Source organism: Glossina fuscipes, unplaced genomic scaffold (genome assembly GCF_014805625.2).
Source record: "Glossina fuscipes isolate IAEA_lab_2018 unplaced genomic scaffold, Yale_Gfus_2 128, whole genome shotgun sequence".
Lineage (NCBI taxonomy): Eukaryota > Metazoa > Arthropoda > Insecta > Diptera > Glossinidae > Glossina > Glossina fuscipes.
This window is the reverse complement of record NW_023998471.1, coordinates 1,365,806-1,374,293: the sequence shown is the minus strand read 5'-3', so window position 1 is coordinate 1,374,293 and position 8,488 is coordinate 1,365,806.

The window sequence follows — 8,488 nt, the reverse complement described above, 5'->3', positions numbered from 1 at the left end:
GTCGTACCCTCCCTAGCATGGCACTTGTAAAGCACGAGTCCGACACAACACCTTGCAAAACTATGTTACTCGATGTATTGCTATAGTTTAAATAACAAAATAAAAACATTTCCTAAAACACAGCTTCGACATAGTGAGGCATAACGTTTCTAATGTTTACAGCTGTTTAAGACTGTTTAAGACTGTTTAATGACATTTTATATAGTTTCGATCCGAGGTTATCTTATACGACAACATAGAGGTCACCCATGCCATATAGAGCGTTCCTTAACTAAGGTCAATGCTTGGTTTTATTAAGCGTTGGTCCAGTGGGGTAAGGGATCCTTACATAACAAAAAAGCTATACACGTGCTTAGTTACACCTATGTATAACCTAACCATGTTCAACTGAGAACGCCTGCAATTGGAAATACCTAAAGTTTTTTCTACAACTGTAGGCATATTTGTACAGAGAGTACACCTTGTTTGCATTTTTTCTTACACTACTATCCTTCCTTTTTATGTATTTACTTTGCAATTGACATAAAATCATATTCTTGTATATACGACCCTATAATGAAAACATTACAAGGAAAAATATGGCGTACAGCGATAATATTGGCAATACTATAACATTGCCGCAGTAATGAAGAGAAACGATTTTTCAATTTCCTCCCTTTCTCCAAAAACAAACCTAACATGTTAAATATATCACATTATTTTCATGAGTAATTTGATACGAACCTATTTAACCTTAAGCGATCTATGGAGACTTTCACTGTCATGACGCAAATATGTGCAGGTAATTCCCGTATAACACGCCACTTCTATAACATAGATTCGCTCGGACATGGTTCGAAAATTCGAAACATCCCCGTATAACAAGGCACTTCCACAACGTGGACTCACTCTCATATGATTCGAGACCTTCATAAAACAAAACCTTCATAAAAAATGAAATGTAGTGAACGCCTATTTAAAGCAAACTTTTTAATTTGACATACCGCGAAATCCTCTAGGTTTACTCTACAAAACACAAAGAAGAGTCTAGCCTTAGTCGAACAAGAAGACAAATTTTATCAAGATGTCTATTTTAACCTTATGTCACGAATTATAGATCCAATATATCAAGGGTATCTACGTAATATGGAAATGGTCCTAATAAACAGTTCATTTGTATTTGTATAGCAAGCAGCAAATGAAAAAAAAATCAGGAAAAAAATTATTCGCTTTTAAAAGTTTACGCAAAAAGTTAATACATTTCACCTGAAGCTAACCGAAAGAACATGAATAAAAAGCATGCAAATTAACCTATGTTGCTTTAACTAAGGATGTATTTACCAATGTACAAAATGTACCTACAAATTATATTATGTCAAGACTTTTTATTCAATTTGTTGTTGCGTAAGTACAAGTACTTAAATGAAATCTGTGTAATTGACCTTGCAGTCTGCGAGAGTGAATAGTTTGTAAACTTTACAGAAAAGCATCTGTATATGTCTCTCTATTTGTGTGCGGAACTCTATCTATATGTATATAAATATGTTACTTTATATATATTCTTTAACAGGTAAAGAATATTTGATTAAATCAACCACAAATTGGTGTTCACTCAACATGGCTCTCTCATGTCTTAGCAGCAGCAGCACCACCACCAACAGAATATTCCCTCGACGTAAATGTGTTTGCGTTTGTATTTAATAATATATTTATATGTATATATGTATATATGTATGAATATTATATGTATATATGTATATATGTATGAATATGATGGTAAAAATTGAAAAAATAAAAACTTCAACACTATCTTGTCAACGTGAAATTAATAAACTTTGGCTTAAGGCGAATCTGCTAATACTTATACCTTACACGTTGATATAACACATTTACGTATATGTATATATATAATATACAATGCATATAATAAACTTCTATCTGGAAACATTATGGATATAAAATGAATTAAGTGAAGAAGGACCATGGCTAGTTCATCAGCACTAGGTTAGCCAGAAAAGTTCGTCATAAATGCTTTAAACTCCACGAAGCTAGACTCTTAAAAACTGTAGTGGTTATACCGCCTACCGACTGTCTGAGTTGATTTCTATATACAAATGATTACTTTTAAGTGCAAAAAGTACAAAGCTATTAAAACATTTCAAAAATTATTATCTAAAAAATATTGAGCCATGGCAACACTACGAATTTATTCCCTTTGTACCCATACACACATATCAACCTTCAGAAGTAAATAACGTTAATACGGCCAATATTGTAATATACACGACATATTTTGTAATATATACGACACCCTAGATGTCAACGCTCTTCAAACATCAGTTTATAAGCTATGAATATAATATATGAGAGGCAAACAATAACACATACACTGATCATTAATATGTTATAGAAAGCAGGCTACTTATCGCAATGCTAACGTGATAAACGTAAACTTGTAAGAAACTTATATTCGGTGGTGACTGAATCTTTTATACCCATCACCGTCATCCTAAAAAAGACAAGAAGTAAAAAAACTAAATTTCCGTGCTCTTTAATTTGTAGTGAAAGGCTGATTTTTTTCTATATATGTTCCTGATCTTGAAGAATAGACGGACATGCTTAGATGCATTGCATAGACGGACAAACAGACACGCTTAAATCGATTTAGAATTTGATGCTGTCAAAATGCAATCATAGACGGGTGGGCGCTCGTGACTTTTTTTAAACCAAAGTTTGCCACTCTGCAGGCAAACACTCTCCCTCTTAACACCGTACCAGACAAACGTTATTCAGTTTTCAATGATTTTTTGCTTCCCACCCGTGGAACAATCTTCCTACCCGCCTGTCCAAACATTTCCAGTTCAGTTTTTTATCCTTGTAATCCAGTTCAGTTTTCATCCTTTGCCTGGATGGCTGACCAAATAGAAGAAAAAAGAAGAAGATAAGTCGAATATTGATTTAACCATCACAGCTCAATTTATCGTCATTTCTTCAGATTCCATGTAAACCTAATTTTCGATTTTATGGGGCATAGTTAGCTAGGGTCTTCAGTCTTTGTTTGGCCGCGTCAAGCCTATTGTAGTATGTAGGTACCAGCATTCTCTTGTGAATCTTGGAAACACATCTCTAACATTTCTAAGTGGTCACTTAAAAGATCTAAAGTAAAAAAAAGAACAGTGCTAGATCGATTACACAGAGAATGCTTCCTCAATAAGGATTTTGTTAGGTTTACAGCTATTATGCCCACGCTACTTCTCTTCTTAATGTGAATGTACTTAATGACCTTTGGCTTATGACCTTCGCTGTAGTAAATGCCTGTCTGGCCTGCATCGTCCATTCGCCGCCTACACGCAATATAAGAGCACAAAAGACAAAATTTCGTCTACAAACACTGCTTCTTCTTCCTTTACCTATAATCCTCGCAAATCATTACAGTATTCATACATACGGGAGGCGTCCCCTGAATAGCTGGTCAGATACGCCGCCGTATACAATAACATTTTTAAGCTTAAGTAATAAAACTCAATTAAATGCATTCATTACGAATTTTTGTTTTTTTTTGCGAGGGGTCAACGTCATGCGCCGTTTTGACCTTACATGTCCTTTGTCTCAGAGGGGAAAGTGTTAGATTAGGATAATGTAAGATTTGAATTATAGTAATAAGTTGACATGATGAGCGACGGTTTTGGGATATGGTGAGGTTGTCAAAAGGCAATCTTGGCGGAAGCTATTTCCGCCTTGTGATTTTTCCTTCTTCCGAATAGGACGGTCAACCGGCCAACACAGTCACGCAAAGGCTTCGTTTTTGTCTTACTTCTGTTTTTCTTAGCTAAGAGAACGTGTTAGAAAGCAAGTAAGAGATAGCCCCGGCACCAGAGTAGCGCCAGAAATCTGCGTCATAGTTTTTAAAAGATTTCCACATTTTTTTTTTGCCTAGGTGATTGATGAATGTCGAAGGCAAAAGTTTTCGATACGATCGCTTTGTATTGCAAACGCTTCTAATGATTATTTCGCGATAAAGTGATTTGAAGGGATTCTCGAATCCATCTATAATTTGGATTCATTTCCATTAGGTTTTCCGTAAGCATGAAATATAACACAATAGACTACAAACGTTGCTTAGATTACAAAGAAATTTTTCCCCTACAAAACTGCTAAGACTCGTTGACAATTCGGTCATAATATGGAGCATATTTTCAACAATTCATGTAACTCCAACATAAAGACCTAAAATTCTCGAATGATTTTTATTGAATTTTCAATCTCTTTTTTCATAATTCTTTAAAAGCAAAAAAGGTACGACACCAATGAACGGATTATTAATCTGCTATAGAAACTATAAATACTTTGAGTGATCCCCGTTGAATTGTTCTAGAGCACAGAAGATGTGCGTGCAAAGTTTTTGTCGATGATTTTTATGTACCATGATTGCACGCGTATAGGCGTGTATGTGTTGAGTATAAATAATTAGAGTGCGGTAAGGTCAGCATAGTAAACCCGTCAAATTGTAGAGGATTTAATAGGATCTCGAATGAGTGCTGCTGAGTGTTGCAAACGAAGTGACAAAATGGATAAATAAAATGAGTTTTCATTGGCGGCGGGTTTTGTTAATACACCTATCTATTTTATTATGCGCGGCAGTTGTGTAAAGTAAGAAGAAGCAACAAAACAGCGTTTATATCGTGTACGCAACAAACAATTGCAAACGCCTTGCATACAAGATGTGCACATGTATTTGTAAAATACTTATTTGTGATTACAAGAAGTACAACAAAGCCGCATACAAAGGAAAGAAAAAACTAAGCCGCAAACTTGTAGTAAGTTATTGTTCACCCAGTTTTTTTTGTTAATTTTCGGCAGTGGAAGGCATGTTTCGGAGCGAGTAATTTGATTTGGGAGTGTAAGATAAAAATGTATTTGTATGAATTTTCAACTTTTCAAACGGAGACGGGGAGAATGTCTAAGCGCTTTATGGGCTCTCTAGTACATATGTGCATGTCTCATATCTCCCTCCCCCATTCACGCCACTCACTTGGCATCTCTTCATTGCTAGTAAATAAAATATTTCATGCTATTTACTTAGATTAAACGTGAGGACCTTTCCTCATTGTCTTACTTCTCTTTTCACTGGCCTTCGAAATTCAATCCTTTACAAGTGTTCCAGTGATTGCCGCAATTCTAATACACTTTTCAAAAACCAAAGTCCACGGCTTAAGTAATATCACTTCAGTGAATGAAAATTCTTTGGTTTATACAGCCATTCATATATTGTATGCGCATATATATGTATAAATTTATTAACAATTTAATTAAAACAATTGCATGTAAAATCGAAAACTAATTAAATCTTTCGTATTTCGCATTTTGACGAGATTCAAGATTTTAGTGCATTCTGTTTTTGACGAAATTCAATTTGCATTGACATGAAGTTCAATCATATGATGAATTTATGTAACGAGAATCACGTATGCGTGTGTTTGTGTGTATAGCAACATGTGGCATTCATATGTAACGTATGTAAACCTATGTAAGCAGAGAAAACCGGAAAATCATATACGCCTATAGCCACATGCGCATTTCTATGCACCCAAAGTGTATCGTTACAGCATTTATGGGCATAAAAAAAATAAAAAGCTATATCTTCGATGCTATTGTAAATACATTATTAGCGTTACTGTATTACACATGCAATCTTTTGGTTTCGCACAACGATATATGTTTTTAGGCTTCGACTAAGGCGGTGGTCTACCGTCATCGATTTTAAGTGAGCTCTACATGAGTTTATTGTTTTCTTTTAATTGAAATCCTAATTGCACTTTACGTTAACCCTCTCCATTTTCGTTACTAATACAATATAATGTACATATACTTGGAAACTCTCGACAAGGGTTTAATTGGAGAAACTTTTTAGAAATAATATTGAAAAGTGAAAGTCAACTAATTCTCTCCTTTCTTTGGTATTGCTTAAGATATACTCATCAAAATCTTCTCAGATTGTTTTCATTTAAAATCATGTTTCTACGTTCGCCGTTTCTTCGTTCCTAGCTTACAATTTATATTCTCGATCAACGTAAGATTCCTTCATTTCTACGATAACCCTTACGATATACAAAGTCTTATGCCTTGGCCTTTTTCCTACCTACATGCTCATCTTCTAAGTTCATAAAATGTATATGTGTACTTGATCACTCTAAAATCGGATGTCCGTCCGTTTACAAATTGTCAATTTAAATCCGTTAAAGTTAAGAAGTAAAGAAGTGAAATTAAAGTGATAAATAAAAAACTCCCTTTCTCTCTCTTTCTTCTCCTTATTCTTTTAAACAATTATTTGTTAGATTCGTTTTTTTTTCTTAATTTTATCCAAAGAAAATATCCTACTCTACGCCCTAACAAAAGGATTGGAGCTGTCTTAGCTGTCTCTATGTGGAAACTAAGATTGAGCGTCTAACATCAATCAAACGATATCTATTGTATATATATATATATATATATAATTTGGTAATGAGTAGAATATTCAAAATTCGTTTCAAAAGCGAATATAACTTTGTTTCTTGTTAACTCATGAAACCGATAAATTCCCCAGATCCAAAGTTGTATTACTAATTGAATTATGCAGACATTTATGTGTATACTCTTTCAATGGATTTTTAACTCTTATCTCTAGTATCTGTATACATTAGGGGTATATTAATTTGGTTATTTGTCATGTAACATTCGAAGCAAGAAACCTATCAAGGAACCTCTATTGCGTTTGTAAAAACTAAAACCATGCAATGCTCTTATGTACTTGAGAGAATATCGCCCTAAAGATAGAACTGATCTACCAAAAGTAGATTAATTACATGAATTTGTTTTTGTAACCATTACACACACCAATCGCGCCGTTTCGAACATTAAAAAATCTATTAGAGCGCAGCCACTCTCTATCTCTCTGTCTTTTCTTTTTTCGATAATCACCGTCTTACATGCATATGGGACATCCCCTCAGTCATGTTGAAAAAGACTTCGAACTGTAAGTGCCGGAAATGCAAATACATTGTTGCCTGAATTCCATAGATGAAATTTCGGAATTGTCCTAAGCCCACCAGAATAGTTAGCAAACTAGAGCGTACCCAAAAAAAATCGAAAATTTTGTCCATAAAATCAGATGAACAAGATCCTCCAAGAATTCAACCGATGCGTCTCAAATGAGATCATGCCTTACCCTAACCAGAAAAATAAAAACATATTCAAATAAGATCTTGTCATTGCAGGCGAGGGAAGAAATTTGACGTAAGTCGTTATTTGGGGCCAAGTAGATAATCTAGGGAAAAATGTACGCCTAACATATGCCCAATGCAGGTAAGTAAAGGGAAACTATGAAAACAAATAAATTTTACTTACTCTAGCAAAAGAAAAACATATATTTCGTATGTCATTCGATTTGTAACGCTTAAAAGTATATAACAGAAATCTAATAAAAACATTTCTAAGCTTGATTTCCTTATGGTTCTGGTTTAGCCATGCTTATCTTTGTCCATCCCTTTGTTGTGCATCTTAGCGACACTTTGTGTTGGTTCACTAATATTGACCGTCTGATAAGACATTGAAAAATGTTTAGAATATACATTTTCATCACCACTTATATGGCCCAATCGAATATTGATTCGGAACGCCAAGTACTTAAAATTCGCTTTAAGGTGTCCATAATTTGCTTAGTTGTATTCCTTTTCGTTTTTTTTCTTTTTTTGTACAAGTGTAAAGAAACACATCCATCTTATCCTTAATAATAATAATAAACGAGGACGAGTCAAAAGTATTTACGTAATGCTACAAGTGTTCAAAGTATGAAATGGCTACGTCTGTGTGCCAGTTCAGCCGAGGTAAATGTCTAGTTGTATGCAAACATATTTAAAGTTTGCTTACGTTGTTGTTCGAATTGTATGTAAATAATGAAAATGCAAAAACAACAATAACATATTATTATCATTACAACTACAACCACAAATATTCTTTGGGAATTTCGTGGTTATTTGATAAGAAATGTTCTCTTTAAGCCACGTCACGACGTTGGTTGAAAATTCGTCGTTTACTCTTTCATTCGTTACGATTTACTTTATTTCCTTCGCATTGTTATATGAACATAAAAATACAGTTGTACCTGGTCTCCAAAATTCTACGACTTACATATACAACATGAAGAAACAACCATACGACCAACTGTTGTCGCTTTCGTCCTTTGCAGACAAGTCCTAAAACGGTGTTTGCGCCATAAAAAGCAACAGTCTTCTTTAGTCTGTGCGGCTGTAAACACGTTAAGTTTCGGATTTGCTAGAAGTGATTAAACGTTTTTGTAAAACTTTTTTTGCACATCAAGCAATGTCTGTGCAATGTTTTAAATAAAAGTTCACCATCACCTAGCGTTCCCAGTGTAATCGTTTGTTTAACTTTTTGTGAGATCTATTTTTGTCTCTAAAATAATTTGATTTATATTGAACGGAAATGGAAAAATATTTCAAGTAAAACCAAT